Here is a 16856-nt window from a genome sequence, read left to right on the forward strand (position 1 = left end):
GCAGACTGGGCCTTTCGGTTGGGGATAGGGGCGTAAAGAGACATAAAACAGTCCAACAGCTATAAAAATGTTTAGTATTACAGGAAAATGACAACCCAACCAGATACATGGATATGTTTCATCTGGTCTGATTCTGTGATTATTGGGACTCTATCATAGTTCTTTACTCGGGTTTAGTTAAAAAAAAAAGAAGAAAAATCTGTGAAGTTTTTTAAAGAAAAGATTTACTGAGGTACTTTTCAAACCCTGTGGGTATAGCGCTACAGCCAAGAAGTGGGAATTCAGAGCACAAAATTGCAACATTTTTGACCTTCTTAGTTTTAGCGCAAACGGAAAAAACACTATTAACATATTCATGTTTGTTCTCATACTTTTCAAAAAGTGAAAGTGTGCTGATTAAAATACAGGCAGATCATTTATTTATACTGAAGGAATTTGAAAAGAATCAAAGATACGCTTTCCAGATACACATCACTGATGTGAGCACAAACACTGCACGACGGGAGATTCCTGATATGGGTTTCCATGATCAAGCAGCTGCACGCCAGACTCACATCACCAAGACCAGTACCAAGTCTTGAATAAAGTGGTGCAAAACACACCAAAACTGGACATTGCAGCAACAGGAACATGATCGGAGGGATTAATCAGATGGTATGCGGATTTATACAACATATTAATATAGTATATTTAATATACTGCATATATATATATATATATATATATATATATATATATATATATACAGTATATATATATATATATATATATATATATATATATATATATATATATATATACACATATACATTAACCTTATGGTGGATTTTTTTTCTCATCAGACATCATAGATTCAGATTTCCCAGGAATGATCAGCTCCCAGCTGCCTTTCTGCCAATCTCATGTTTGCATCACTGAACCCACCAGCACAGAGATGCTGCCTCCCAACGTGAGATCTCATCAGAATTATCTAAGATGTTTCCAGCCCAACGGGAGCATGAATAGATGGAAGTCTGTCTTGCATATGCAAATCTTTGAACAGGTGCACGTTCCTAAAACTGAAAAAAACAAAACAAAAACAAAAAATCATAGAAAAAAACCCATTTACAACCTTGATTCAACATATTAAAAACTAAGTCCCTCATAGATAATATTTTAGTGCTCTTCGAATGAGAGCTTTCATTCATGGAACAAACTGTTCAGTGGCAGCCATTTCCCTTTCTTTACACCTCAAATTTGATTGAAATGACTTTTTCTTTAGTCTTTTTCTGTGCTAATTTCAATGCTTTTTCCAAGAAATATTTACAACCTCAGGATGTTATTTGAATCTTGGTATGCTTTTGGATTTTGGATGATCTATTTATTTGAAAACATCAAGCTTGTGGATTTACAGCCAGTGTTCAGTCCCTGATATTAACTTGAACCTTTCTGGACTTGCAGCTTTGTAGGAGTGCAGAGCTGGAGAAAGGCATGTCTACAGATGTAAAACAAATTTAAAAAACGCATGGTTCTTTGAGATGTATTTGATAATGATTAAACAAATATCTGATAAAATTCAATTTTCATAAAACTGGACATCAATAGGTTCTTCCTAGTTTAAAAAGAACAACATTTAAATGTTCAGCAGACAGAAATACATTCACATTCTTAGATACAGAAAAACAGAGACTAAAAGGAACGGTTAAGGTGTTACCTGTTAGGTTTGAGTGATATGTGCAAATATTGCTTCTAAAGAAGCAATTAATCCTGCACCTGAAAGATTATTATGATTACATATTTCTTAATCATTCGTTTTGTTGATGTAAGAGAGCTCAGGTGTCCTTATAGAGGTTTCACGAGATAACGGTGTAGCAGCATACCAACTTGGTTTCATCAGTGTACAAAGAATTAGAAAAAGATCATCTGATAGTATTCAATAACTGAACCAACCGACAGGAGTCATTTCAGGACCTTTTTTAAAAAAAAAAAAGATAATTCAATAGTATTATTAGTATTTTTTTTTTACAGTAAGGGATAACAATCCTTCAGAATGGATTAGAAATCAGACACTGACGCAGGGTCTAAATCCTTCAATAGGAACCGGAGTACTGAGGTATTATGAGCATCTTTCCTTAAAGATAAATCACCAGGAATTATCTAATTTCATATATATATGACTGGATTTTAGTGCTGGGATAAAGTGCATTTCACTGCCCATTGCATTTGATTGAATAGACTGAGCTTTTCAAACAACATAAAAGCTTCTGCTCCTCAGCATGCGGCAAAATGCTCCAGGTGGGAGAAAGGTTTCATATCTTTCGCTGAAAAATTCAACTTCAGCAGGAGCGTCCTCCATATTTCTTTGTGCTTCTGCAGTGGGATTTGTCTCAAGTTCAAGAGGATCAACTTTTGAAAGGGAAAATAATATAAATCTTAAATTATATGAGGCATGTAGCTGTTTGCATTTTTTTTCCAGACATGACTCATTGTGCTGTGCATTTGTCAATAATTTAAACACTTTAACACCAATAGCATGAGCTTGGGATTTTCAGAAGATGTCATTTTTGTAGGAAAACGTCTCATATTTTAACGTGAAAGATATATTTATTTCCTAAAAAATGTATGTATCATATTTTATGGATATAGCATAAAACTAAAGTGAAATGAGGAGGTTTTTCAGTCTGACATGCACTGTCAATGTAATTTCAGCAAAATTTCCTGATATTCTACAATCCAGCTGTCTCCCTGGGTCTTTTTTTTTTTTTTACTACCGACAAGAGTTAAGATGTCAGAGTTCAAGATTTTTTTAGATACTTTTGCAAGACGTGACTGATGTCAGTGAGAAGCTGTTGCCACTGACACCACATGCTCAGCATTTTGTGGATCAATGAAAGCAACAAATAATGGCTGAGTCACACTCAACAGACTCATTCAGGAGCTGAGCAGCGTGACCTTTGAAAAGCTGTTTTCCGTATGGACACCACATCCACACACTGAGGGCCAGTGATGTTGTGCGGTACACAGCCTATTCAGAGTACTTATGTAATGCAAAGTTTAACTTCCGAGGATGTTTCTATCCCACCGTTTGGCAGACAGATGGAAGTGGAGCCCACACATAAGTGGGCTGAAGTGGGCCGTGTGGTTTCTCCCACACCATTTATGGCTATATGTTGTGTAATAAACAGAGACCCAGAACATACTTTTTGTTGTGTAACTGTTTTTTAAAAATAGGGATGTGGTTTTGGAACAATCACAAGCTCACCTCCAGCGGCCAAGATACATACACAGATATCAGGATTAGTCCCTCCTAAATTACATCGGATCGAGGTCTATCATGGACAAACAGCGTTTTGTTTTGGCCCATTTAAAGTAATGTCTGTAACAATAACTTTTACGAGCTCATCTACAAAACTTTGAGCGTACTTTCATCAGCAATGTTATGAATGATAACAATGAGGGCCGGCCGTGGATCAGGAGGTAGAGCGGTCGTCTATCAACTGGAAGGTGGGGATTCATCCTCCACAGTCCACAAGACGAAATGTTCTGATGTTTTGATGACTGTGTGGGTGTGCGTATGAGAGAGTAAAATCACAGCAAAAACCGTATAAGAAGTGATGTAAGAATGTGTGCATGTGGCTCACAATTTATAAGGTCTTGGAGGGGTCGGTCAAATATATATTATTTTTAGTTAATTAATTTATTTCATGACATTTTTGAATGTAGCTCCAAGCTGTTCCAGCTAACTTTCACCCCTACCTACAGGTGGATATTTGGGTGGTGCTGGCATTGTCTTGAGCAAGCTTGGCAGGTTTGTGTTGGTTGGCAGGGGATCGTCTGCTCCTTAAAAAGACAAATGAACTGGAGGGTGTAATTGAAAAGAATTATCATCGTCATTATCATTATCAGACAGCATTTTGATCAGCAGTTATATGCTACTTTAAGCGCAAAGGTTTTACGCGAGCTAAAGTTGAGTATGTAGCTACATATTAAAAACGATAAAAACAACAGCAATCGTGTACATTTAATGACATCATAAAAGTTAGATAACAGTTCCAGTGAACTAAATTAGACTCAGTATCTGCAGCTAAATGTGCCTGCCTTCAAATTATTAACAGCTTCTTTGAATTCATTCAAACAAACCATCTCTCTTAGATTCTTCTGAGGTTACTCTTTTTTTCATCCCAGTTCAGCAAGAGCTTTATGGATAGACAAAGGAAATCTTGTGAGCAAAAACAATAGCCCGCAGTACTTTTTAGAGTGGTGCACGTCTGGAGATAAGATGGAGTCATACCAAGAATAGCTAGACACAAAGATACCGAAGTCTCTGGAAGGACAAAGGTGATCTTTCAGCCTGAGCATGAAACATGCACTAGTGAGTAAGTATCTGTTCTTCATGGTAGCATCAGTTTGTATAAGATGCATGTATGCAAATGATGTCACTTAACTTCGAAAGCGTCCGTCTTCATCTAAGTCCAGCCTGGAAACAAAAATCTTGAATATATTAAGCACTTCGAAACAACCAGTGCTCATCATACAGACAGTTTAACTTGTCATTGTCACGCCCCATGTGCTAAGAATTGGCAGTTTTAAATTACATCTTTTGCCTGAGTAGAGAGTGGAAAAGGGAGAGAAAATGAGAAAAGAAAGAAAAGAGAAGATGCTCCTCCACTCAGAATCACACTTGTGTCTGGTTCCTTAACTGATGATTGATGATGATACCACCACGGAGCTCCATCAGGCTGGGACGGTGGCCTGGGACGCAACTGGTTCTTCGGGCTGGGTTTAGCTGCTCTGCTCAGCCAAGGAGCCATTTTTCTGAAGTGTCACATTTGCGGAAAACGGGGCTCGAATGAGTGAAAAGGCTGGGTTGTGGTTGGTAGCAGTTATTTATGACAATATATTTCTAAATGTTTCAGTACATTGAATGGGTTTACTTGCTGTGATGAACTATTAGAGGATTATTATAAGCTCTGGGGTTCTTCTCAATCTGTAGCACTTTTGACAGCCTGTCAGCTCATTATTTTACTCCCACAACTAGTACTTTCCACTGCATGAAGCTTTCCATATGTATCATACTTTATGTGAGCAAAAATGTTCCCTTTTAATAAATTGCTCTCTCTTGGAAAAACAAAACGGTTCCCATCTGGCCTTCTTCAAAATGTCAGAGGATTCACACCTCAGCTCATAGGTATGACAGCATAATCACCCTTGTGGCACATTTACCAATATAGTCGCATCCAAACCAGCATGAGCTGGTAGTATTTTACTTCCCTGGCAAAAGACTTTTGGGTCTGCTGCTGAATGTTTCTTATTTGAGATAACATGAAATATTTTGGACAAGAAGTCCACAGATCTGTCCAAGTCTCCAACGAGTGCCACTTAAATGGGAAACAGAGTTAAATCATCCTTTGGGAATTTGTTTGGTATTAATGTGACTGGCGTGGAAACAAAATGATACGTCTTTGAAAGCTATTCGGGAAGAAAAAAATACTGAGCGCTGGCAGAATCTGCTTTATTTCTCGTGGTTTTGCCTTTGAACAAAAAGTTTAACTGCCTGTTAAACTCGTATGCATCACCAGTTGAACAGGGAGTGCTGAGTCAAGGGACACCGCCGTAATGGTTGTCAATGCAAATGTGGAGAACATGACTATTGCCATTGTTCTCCCAATAACTCCAGCTACCGGTTTCAGTTGCTCTCCAATATTTTATGAATGCAGATGCACTATTTTTCATTCATTCTGTCATTTTGTAAACACAGACTGCAGATGTGGTGGATGTTATGTAGATAGCACGACCAATATTCCTTATCTGTGTAGTATCCTGATTTATGGGTGGAGAGTAGCTAGATTATTCTCTTCCCTTCTATTTTCCTTATCCAGGTTCAGGATCAGAGGCGTATCCACAGCCTACCTCCTTTTCATTTTTATTTATCATGATACTGCCTGTCTCTCTGTTCGGCCTGCTGCGCGGGCTGATGTTCAAATGTCCTCCTCTGACATATAGAGAAAGTATTCAAATTGGCTGTTGTTGGTTCAAAATGTGTAATGTGTAAGGCCAAACTCTTGCTCGGAGCCGGTGTAGGAGAACGGTGCAGCCGAACGTCTGCCCAGCGCAGGCAGGTTATTGTCCTTTCAAGGAGCTAAACTCTGTTCATACTGTGGTTGCCTACTCTTTGACTGAAGGTTTAAGATCAATAAGGATTTAATAACTTGGTCCAGTGCAATGGCTAATCCCCTTCAGTGTGTCTGCGAAGGTGATGAAGAGCTGCAGAACATGACCAGGGAGCCCTATAGCTGAGGCACCTCCCTGAAGCATGTTGCACAGCTTTAGATGTGCTTACAGTGCAACTGTTGTGAGACAATGACAACATTTCAATTAACTTCCTCTCTTTTACTTTACTCCTCCACAGCATATCTTACCGTCTTTCTTGCTGCAGCAAGCACTGTCCTGCATCAATTTTAGGCTTATTGAGCTCGAACATTGCCATTGGACACGGTCCCAGCTCGCACAGACTGAACAAGAAATTTGCATCATGACACTTCTCTTTCCACGTGTTCATTTGTTTTAAGCAGAAGAAAACAAATCCATAAAGTGATAACATTCAGATAAGAGGAGAGTGATAGCTGACGGACAAACAAAGCAGCTCAATGAAGCAGCGGCAAAACCTTCAGATCAATCAGACAAAAAGAAATAAAACAGGACCAAATCCATTATAGTGCACTGCAGTCCCCTGCATGGTGCCTGTAATGGTCTTCTTCAGCCGGCTCTCTGCAGCACCACATCTCAACATCCCACATTTAGCAGTGATTTACAAAGTTGACAAGAATGTTCTCACCTCTCCTCAGCTTTACATTTCATTCATCCGAACTGTTTTTACTTTGTGGCAGTTGTTCGATTACTGAGCATAAAGATAATCAGTTTAACTCTGCTCAAGCTTGTTTAAAGGAACATTCCTTTAGAGTTAAAACAACCCTTAGTCTATTATTAGATGGCAAGGAGTGTAAAATTTACTTCGGGACAATACTGCGTAAATGCATTTTCAATAAATTTGCAAATGATAAAACATAAAATGCTATTTGAAGCCTTTAGGAAGATTAAAGACCATCACTTTCCACTTAAGTGATTGTGTTGATAGGGTCCCAAGAGACCGACCTGGAGGAAGTTCAACTTTTTAAATGTAGTGTTGGAGGAGGCACCAGAGTGTCCCAGTGATGATCACTGGGGGCTGTCCCACCCAAAAAGCATGAACATGTGCTGCACCTAGCTGCCCCATTTTATACCTAATTGTGGTAGATTTGTGGTCACCACAGTGTCACTGACTTGCACCTATTACCTTCAGAATTGAAATCAGATTACAGATTAGTCACGGCATAGGAGGAGAGGAGAGCGAGGAGAGGCAGGAGAGCGAGGAGAGGCAGGAGAGCGAGGATCTCCAGTTTGACATCTGCATTACTGCACGTGCTGCTGCTGTGACTGACAATCACGACTCGTCCAATCACTGCTCAGCGCAGCACTACTGCAGCACCACTGCAGGTAAAGAGGTGGAGAAAAAAGAATCCAGTGCAAGAAAAATAAAACAAGAGGATGCTTGAGTTTTACTTAAATGTTGTTTTAGACACTATGGAGCCCACGAATGAACTCTGCCGAAACAAGAGTCAGAGGTCAGAAAAAGAATAAAACATGATAATAGTCATTGTAAATGTAAGTAATTTATGCTTTGGGCGTCAAAAATGGTTACCATAGACTCTACATGTGAGTGGAGAGCAGCAGAAGACTAGTTAGGGTGAAAATCCAACATTTCATGTAGCACAAATAGCAGAGAATCTTCCAGAATTTCAACATGAACAAAACATATGACTTTGATGGCTGTTCGTATTTAACCACTGGATTGTGAGCTGTTGTATGGAGCTCTTTTACATTACTCCATACTGACATGGGTCTGTTTTGTCATAGATATCCGAGTTCTGAAGTACTGATCCAATTCTGTGGATACACAGGCCATGAACATCCCTCCTTCTGCATCTATTGACAGCAGCTTGAGTGACATTTGCTACTCAACTTGTATGGAATTATTATTATTATTATCTAGAAAGTTGCAATGACTTGGGTTTGTCAGTAGTGAGTCTTTTCACTCTGTCACCTAATTGGGCTGACAATTCTGACTCTTGTCAGAGGGCTAAAACATGATTTCATTTTGGCATTTTTCAGGTTGATTGTTCCAAAACATTAAGTGCCATTCTGCTTCAAACACATAGTCTGTTCTAGCTCAAAACATCTTCGCTTCACGTTATTTTGGTCTCTCACGAAAGTGTACACTCCTTCCCGTCTAATAATATTCCTAGGGCTGTTTTAAGTCTGAGATGTCCCTTTAAGTATCTAATTGATATTATATTGTACTATTTCATAGTCAATACTGTTGCTGTTTGCCTGTGACGTTGTAGCCTGCAACCTAAAACCGTTGCACTCATGTGCTTGTTCTTGTTGATCTTGGATTGGAGTCAGCAATTATTTAGGGACAACACTATAGTTGTGGGCACATCACAGCTGGAAGATGCTTCAGAAACAGCCATCACTTGGTAAAGAGTAATTAAAACGGACAACAATGGATTTCTTCAATGCTGCTTAGCTTCTAGTTTGAAAGGGGAGAGACCAAGCTGCTTTGGCTGCAAATGAACAGCCTTTCTCTTTCTTGTAATGAGACCAAGACATGATTGAGTTTATTTTCTAGAGGATGCTTTGAAAGTCTTTCTTTTAGAATAGCTCAGCTTCTCTGTCACGTTCATTTTATTTGCTCATATCTCACGCTGTCTCCTTCACAACATTAACGATCGCCCGAGATAAGGTATCATATCTTCCATTATAGCCACAATGACTGCCCATATACTTATATGCTGCACAAAAGTGGATGTTTATTGCTGTACTTCAACGTGGTACATGCTCAGCTGGAACTGAAGAGTGGCTAAAAAGGTGGCGTCCTCACTGCGTGGAAATAAAATGGCAAACCTGGCACTTTCGCAAGTGCTATTTATATATTTAAAATAAAGAATCTGAACCCGTTAAAAATAGAAAGGGATCACTTAAGTTTAATGAAGGCGTGTGCTTCCTGGCTGCCCAGGTCGGAAATGCTTATAGCTGCAAAATCACTGCATCAGTGCAGGTTGTTTGACAAAGAGGAAAACAGGAGGAGGGCATAGGGGTGTGTGTTTAAGGGCTTATGGACTGTGCTGTTGTTACTGAAGGTGTGCTCATCAGAAGGGATTCTTGGCTGATGTTGTGTGAGGCTGGAAATGGCTTGGCAGGTGCCCAGACTGTACATACACGCAGGGTTTGCTGAGTGGACACTTTGGCAGTGCGGTGAGCCACAACCATTAGATAATTGCCTCAGAGGTTTTGTGAGGGATGGCCAGACTGGTTATGTCTCCAAAGCGTCATCTGCAGGATGATCAGCCGAGGTCTACATCATTTGTACTTTACGAAACTGAATTCTGCATGCTTCATGCCCAAAGTGGAAAGCATTGTGGGATTTCATGTGATTGTTTGGTTTATGGCATGTAAATGAGATGGCAACTTTTATTTCCCTATAACAACAGTTTCCAGTCAAGAAGCATGCCATTTCAGCTCCGCCGAACCGCCTGTTACTGGCAGCAGCAGGCTTTCCATCAATGAAAACTGTGTATTGCAGTAGGTTGCGTTAAAAAAGCCTTCAAGCTACTCATCACAATTCTTTTCAAATATCAGCAATCTATCTGAATGGCTCGTACTGTGCCTGGAAGTAATAAGCAATCAGTGCTTGCAGAAACGTCTCGCTCGGTTTCAAAATAGAGTGCATGTCTATTTGTGCATGAGTGTCATTGTGATTTAAGACTGACTGTCACTTTGTCACAAGTCGTGACTAAAGAGTGTTCAGACTGTCTTTAGAAGCCAATGAATATGAGAGCATCCACATCTCTGACAGAGGTGGTTTGAGGAACAAATGCAGCTGACAAACTAACGTCGATGTGACAATAAGAGCAGATCAGAAAAATTACAGTGTTTCAACTTTCTTTGACAGCAAAGCTCTGGCTGGTGGGATTGGAGTCGGCTTTGTGGCAAAGTTAGATGTTCACAAAATAATGGAGTTATGTTCAATATTCACATGTTTCAGCCTGCAGGTGACATTAAAAGAACAAGACATGAGACGGGGACCTCTGTTAATCAGTTAGAATGGAGAGTACATCATGTATGCAAATTGGTGTTGTGCTGAAAACTTAACATAAACTTGGCACTGGGCTGCAAGAGTCCAGTGAAATATGGCCTATGCACACTCATTTAAATTATGCATCCACACTGCAGTATATCGAGCACATCGGGTGTGTTGTCCTGCCTCTCTGTAATAGATGAAATAGTATGAATAAATAGGAGGTTGAGAAAGGGGGAAAAAAAGACGGCGTTACACTCAGCAGAAATTATAAATTACTTGACATTCAATACTTGACACTGATGTAGGTAAGGAAAATGAATTAATGAACCAAACTATCATAATAGTTCTGAGGTTAGTCTGTTGGCTTGTCCTACAAAAGCTCAGATGATCTCATTGAAAATACTCTTGAACTTTTTGTCTCCGGAGAATTTATGATAATTGTTCTTGGATTTTATAATTTGACGTCCCAACTCAAAACACTGTTTCGGTACAACTTTCTTTGCTGGACATTTTTCTTACAGTAAGGAGTTGAGAAGTGAGAAATCACGGATCTTCTCAGACTCAGACCTGACTTCAACCTGATGTCATAAACAATGGCCTTTTTGTAAACAGCTGAACATGCTAAGGCCCGGTTTCACAGACAAGGCTTATATCAAGCCAGGAGTAGGCCTAAGTCAGACTAGTAAAGCTAGGTCATTTAAGTGGCTTGCATGAGTGTGGCTTATATTTGTCTTAGTTAGTCCCAGACTGTGGAGTCCTGGAGTAAGCTTAAAGCAGAACACCTCATTAGCTTAAGTGGGAGCACAGTCTGTTAGCCTAATGGTGCTCACAAAAACCTGGAACGGAATTGAGGACAGTTTTGCTGGAGGGAATTTTGACACCAAACATGGTTGAAGCTAAAAGAACACGCTCAAAGAACTATACTATGTATGAAAAAACTCTACTTAAACAAATTTTGGGAAATCATGCTGTTATTGAAAGTAAAGGGCATAGTGCTGCTGTTGAACATAAGAAGAGCAATGCTTGGGCTGCCATTTGCAGTGAATTCAATGCAAATTAAAATGTAACCACACTTTTGTATCTAACAGTGTTCTTTTCCCAGAGGAAATGATTCTAACCCTGGTGGAAGAGCCCAGTGACTGTGCACCCTCCACATCTGGCATGGCATCCCAGAGAAAAGATGCTGCCACCACCTTCCAGCAGAGACCAAAAAGGATGTCAATGCATGAAAAGTTAGCCTTAGAAGTTCATGAGCAGAAAATGAAATATCTGAAAGAAGAGCATGACATGAAAATGAGAATTCTACAGGTCGAATTGGATATGAAATTAGAAGAGAGTTGTTCAAAGAAAGATGCACGAGATAGCTATGTAATGTAATGAAATATACTTGACAAGAGTGTGAGTATTGTAGTCACCACAACCTAAATTTTAGGACAGCCTTGGTTGAGTTTCTCATTTAATTTTTCAGCACACTATTGCACTGCAATATTGCACTGCAATGTGAAAGCAGCTCTGAGTGCAAGTCCTCGTTGGACTGGCATGGGCACATCTGAATCATTCTGGTCTTCCATTCGAGGGTCAGGACAATTATACTGCTTCAGGTAGTTGTGCAGCTTCAGGTAGTTGTGCAGAACAGCTGTAGCAATGATCACCTCGCAGCATCTTCTTGGCTCAAAACGAAGTGTATTGCATAAACGCTGGAATTGATTTTTCCACACCCCAAACATACGCTCGACCATCCCTCTAGTGCGAATATGAGCTCTGTTGTATCTTTGCTGCTCAGTTGTTGTGGGATGTGGCCAAGGTGTGAATAAATAGGAACTCTGAGCATATCCACTGTCACCAATTAGTATTCCGCTATGTTGCCCTCTCTCAAACTGAGCACACAATGAAGAGTTGTGAAAAATCCTTGAGTCATGTGTTGCTCCCTTCAAACGGGCAACAATGTTTGAAAACTCTAAATTGGGAGTGCATACAGCCTGAACATTGATGGAAAACCAGTTCTTACGGTTCCTGTACTCCTCAGCATCAGGAGTTGATGGACACTTGATTTCAACATGACATCCATCAATACAGCCAATAACTCCTGGGAAGTTCCATAGTCCATATTCATTATTCGTAGAATCACGATTTATAGTTGGCTTGCTCAGCAGCATCAGGGAACTTAATGTACAGATTTCTCAGTTCACAAATGGCACTGCAGACATTGTGAACTATTCTACACACTGTTGCTTCACTGACACCACACAAATCACCAGTTTCACGATGAAAGGTTCCAGATGCCAAGAATCTCAAAGTGATCAGAACTTGGAGAGAACTGGGTACAGGCCTTCCTCTTTGAGACATGGAGGAAAGTCTAGGCTCAAGCAAAGTAATTATCTCCAGTACATCTTCTTTGTACATACGAAAGGGGTCTCGGAAAGTTATTTCATCAAACTGATTCAATGGATGACTCCTATCCACAAGTATTTGTCTGGCTGGCCTCTGTAGCGAATATTGGTCTTCATTTAGATATTCCAAATACTCCATGCTCCCAAAACATCTGTGCTCCCTTTCACAAACAGTACTAAGCTGAAGTTAAACCTGCCTCTTTGCAGGATTAATATAAACTTAAATTTAGTCCTAGAGTAGCTCTAATCCACCCTTTTGCAATTGGCTTTGTTTAATCCAGAACAGACTAAATCTTTGACTATTTTAAGATATGTCTGTGCAAGTGACTTAAAGTTAAGCCAGCTCAAACAGCATTTTAGTCTGAGACTAGGCTTAAGCCTTGTCTGTGAAACCGGGCCTAAGGCCCGGTTTCACAGACAAGGCTTATATCAAGCCAGGAGTAGGCCTAAGTCAGACTAGTAAAGCTAGGTCATTTAAGTGGCTTGCATGAGCGTGGCTTATATTTGTCTTAGTTAGTCCCAGACTGTGGAGTCCTGGAGTAAGCTTAAATGAGAACACCTCATTAGCCTAAGTGGGAGCACAGTCTGTTAGCCTAATGGTGTTCATAAAAACCTGGAACGGAATTGAGGACAGTTTTGCTGGAGGGAATTTTGACACCAAACATGGTTGAAGGTAAAAGAACACGTTCAAAGAACTATACTATGTATGAAAAAACTCTACTTAAACAAATTTTGGGAAATCATGCTGTTATTGAAAGTAAAGGGCATAGTGCTGCTGTTGAACATAAGAAGAGCAATGCTTGGGCTGCCATTTGCAGTGAATTCAATGCAAATTAAAATGTAACCACACTTTTGTATCTAACAGTGTTCTTTTCCCAGAGGAAATTATTCTAACCCTGGTGGAAGAGCCAGTGCACAGTGACTGTGCACCCTCCACATCTGGCATGGCATCCCAGAGAAAAGATGCTGTCAAAACCTTCCAGCAGAGACCAAAAAGGATGTCAATGCATGAAAAGTTAGCCTTAGAAGTTCATGAGCAGAAAATGAAATATCTGAAAGAAGAGCATGACATGAAAATGAGAATTCTACAGGTCCAATTGGATATGAAATTAGAAGAGAGAGTTGTTCAAAGAAAGATGCATGAGATAGCTATGTAATGTAATGAAATACACTTGACAAGAGTGTGAGTATTGTAGTCACCACAACCTAAATTTTAGGACAGCCTTGGTTGAGTTTCTCATTTAATTTTTCAGCACACTATTGCACTGCAATATTGCACTGCAATGTGAAAGCAGCTCTGAGTGCAAGTCCTTGTTGGACTGGCATGGGCACATCTGAATCATTCTGGTCTTCCATTGGAGGGTCAGGACAATTATACTGCTTTAGGTAGTTGTACAGCTTCAGGTAGTTGTGCAGCACAGCTGTAGCAATGATCACCTTGCAGCATCTTCTTGGCTCAAAATGAAGTGTATTGCATAAACACTGGAATTGATTTTTCCACACCCCAAACATACGCTTGACCATCCCTCTAGTGCGAATACTAGTGTGAATGAGCTTTGTTATATCTTTGCTGCTCAGTTGTTGTGGGATGTGGCCAAGGTGTGAATAAATAGGAACTCTGCGCATATGCACTGTCACCAATTAGTATTCCGCTATGTTGCCCTCTCTTAAACTGAGCACACAATGAAGAGTTGTGAAAAATCCTTGAGTCATGTGTTGCTGCCTTCAAACGGGCAACAATGTTTGAAAACTCTAAATTGGGAGTGCAAACAGCCTGAACATTGATGGAAAACCAGTTCTTACGGTTCCTGTACTCCTCAGCATCAGGAGTTGATGGACACTTGATTTCAACATGACATCCATCAATACAGCCAATAACTCCTGGGAAGTTCCATAGTCCATATTCCATATTCGTAGAATCGTGATTTATAGTTGGCTTGCTCAGCAGCATCAGGGAACTTAAGGTACAGATTTCTCAGTTCACAAATGACACTGCGGACATTGTGAACTATTCTACACACTGTTGCTTTGCTGACACCACACAAATCACCAGTTTCACGATGAAAGGTTCCAGATGCCAAGAATCTCAAAGTGATCAGAACTTGGAGAGAACTGGGTACAGGCCTTCCTTTATGAGACATGGAGGAAAGTCTAGGCTCAAGCAAAGTAATTATCTCCAGTACATCTTCTTTGTACGAAAGCGGTCTCGGAAAGTTATTTCATCAAACTGATTCAGATTACTCCTATCCACAAGTATTTGTCTGGATGGCCTCTGTAGCGAATATTGGTCTTCATTTAGATATTCCAAATACTCCATGCTCCCAAACCATCTGTGCTCCCTTTCACAAACAGGACTAAGCCGAAGTTAAACCTGCCTCTTTGCAGGATTAATATAAACTTAAATTTAGTCCTAGAGTAGCTCTAATCCACCCTCTTGCAATTGGCTTTGTTTAATCCAGAACAGACTAAATCTATGACTATTTTAAGATATGTCTGTGCAAGTGACTTAAAGTTAAGCCAGCTCAAACAGCATTTTAGTCTGAGACTAGGCTTAAGCCTTGTCTGTGAAACCGGGCCTAAGTGTTGTAACTTTGTGAGTATTTGACTATGTACTATTGGAGTGAAGCCTTGGCTGGCTGACTGACCTGAGAGAGCTCACAACGTCAGTGGGAGCTGCAGGTGGCATAAAAGGTGTTTAAAAGTAGAATTTAACACACAAAAAAGACTGCAGTAAGATTGGCCACAGTTTATTATAGTGAGGGCGGTCACAACAGTGTCTGAAGCTGAGGGAATATCAACGGGTAGCGCAACACTTAGGGGGAGTGCTATTTCTTCCCTCCAAAGGCTATCACACCATATTGCCAAAGTCAATCTTAAAGATCCACAAAGGCACCAATCCTATAACAGCACAATAACTCTTGAACTACTCTCTCTTCTGAAACGGTCTCCCTCGAAATGAAAGCTCAAGTGTTTGGTGCTCCTGTGGACAAAATGAGAAAGCAGAAAAAGAAACTGAATTTCCCCCCGGTGGAGTTAGTAATGAAGTTCTTATTCGTATTCTTAGGATACATGACATGTCTTTTGGGGAAGGTTACCACTGAAGACAGCAGATTTGAGATCTGAGTATGAAAAGTGTCTCTAGTCATACTCATCACCGCAGCTGGCAGTTAGGCAGCGCAACTTAAATGTGTCTTTTTGGTGCAGTCGGATGAGAACAAATGTTCCTGCGTGCGTCCTGAAAATAGCTCAGTTCGCTGCTGCAAGGTTTTTAGGAACGCAACTCACTTTGGCACCTACAAAACATTTATAGACATCCAAAGCTCTATTTTGTATCCACAACCCAGTGTAAACCCCCCCCCCCCCAAAGAACAAAATAAACAGTGTGCATTAATTACAATAAATTGATAAGTTGTGTTCCCTACTACCAGGATTGAAGATTGTCTGCAGCATTTTTAACTACTTTCTTATTTTACTTTTCTGTTTCAGAAAATTTACAAGGATTTGGAATGACTAGATGCACATCTTACTTAGCCAAAGTTTTCAGCCATCTGTCTTCCCTAGATCCTGCCATGAATCTTGTTAGAATTTGGCTGAAAGCTGTCTGGATTTGAGATTAGATACTGTGAATTGATATTGCACATTCTGCATTGTATAAGTTTTCTTCTTTTTTTGTATACTTTTATTTATCACTTCCTAATTTAGTTCTTGATTATTTTATATTTCTAATACTATTCTCTCTTTTTGTTCAGCGTGAAACATCTAAGGAGGAATTCTTGTGTCACATCTTGGTGAGTTCTTAGGCTTGCAATTGTTCCACAGAAATCTCATGTAAAGGTAAGTGACAGCAAAGACCGAAGGCTGGAGGTTCACCCCTTGCAGCTACAAAATGTCTGGCTGCACTTCAAGAACCGGCAATAGGGGCACTGAAGCTACGTTTAGTTGTGCTACATGTGGATGCAAACACTCCTGTCCTCATACTGCAGCTTGCAGACCATTGTGTTGGCAGCAGTAGTTTGAGCCTGGATGAAAAACATGTGGATGACAGTGTGAAGGTTGTTTTATCAGCTAAAATTCATCATGTCTTTTATTTTCTTGAGATCTCTTTGAAATATTGCGTGTCACAGTCACTAAGTGGGTAGTAATCATCAAAGTTACTACCATGTTATCACTTCTGATTGTTTTTTGTTTTTTACATGTGAACTTTGATTAGATGAAGTCTCTCAGTCATTTAACAACCAGTCAACTCAATTGTGTGTAAATTCTGCTTTTCTGCTGGTCAGGTCATTTTGACATGGAATGCTGTTACA

This window comes from Cololabis saira, chromosome 7 (assembly GCF_033807715.1).
Source record: "Cololabis saira isolate AMF1-May2022 chromosome 7, fColSai1.1, whole genome shotgun sequence".
Classification (NCBI taxonomy): Eukaryota; Metazoa; Chordata; class Actinopteri; order Beloniformes; family Belonidae; genus Cololabis; species Cololabis saira.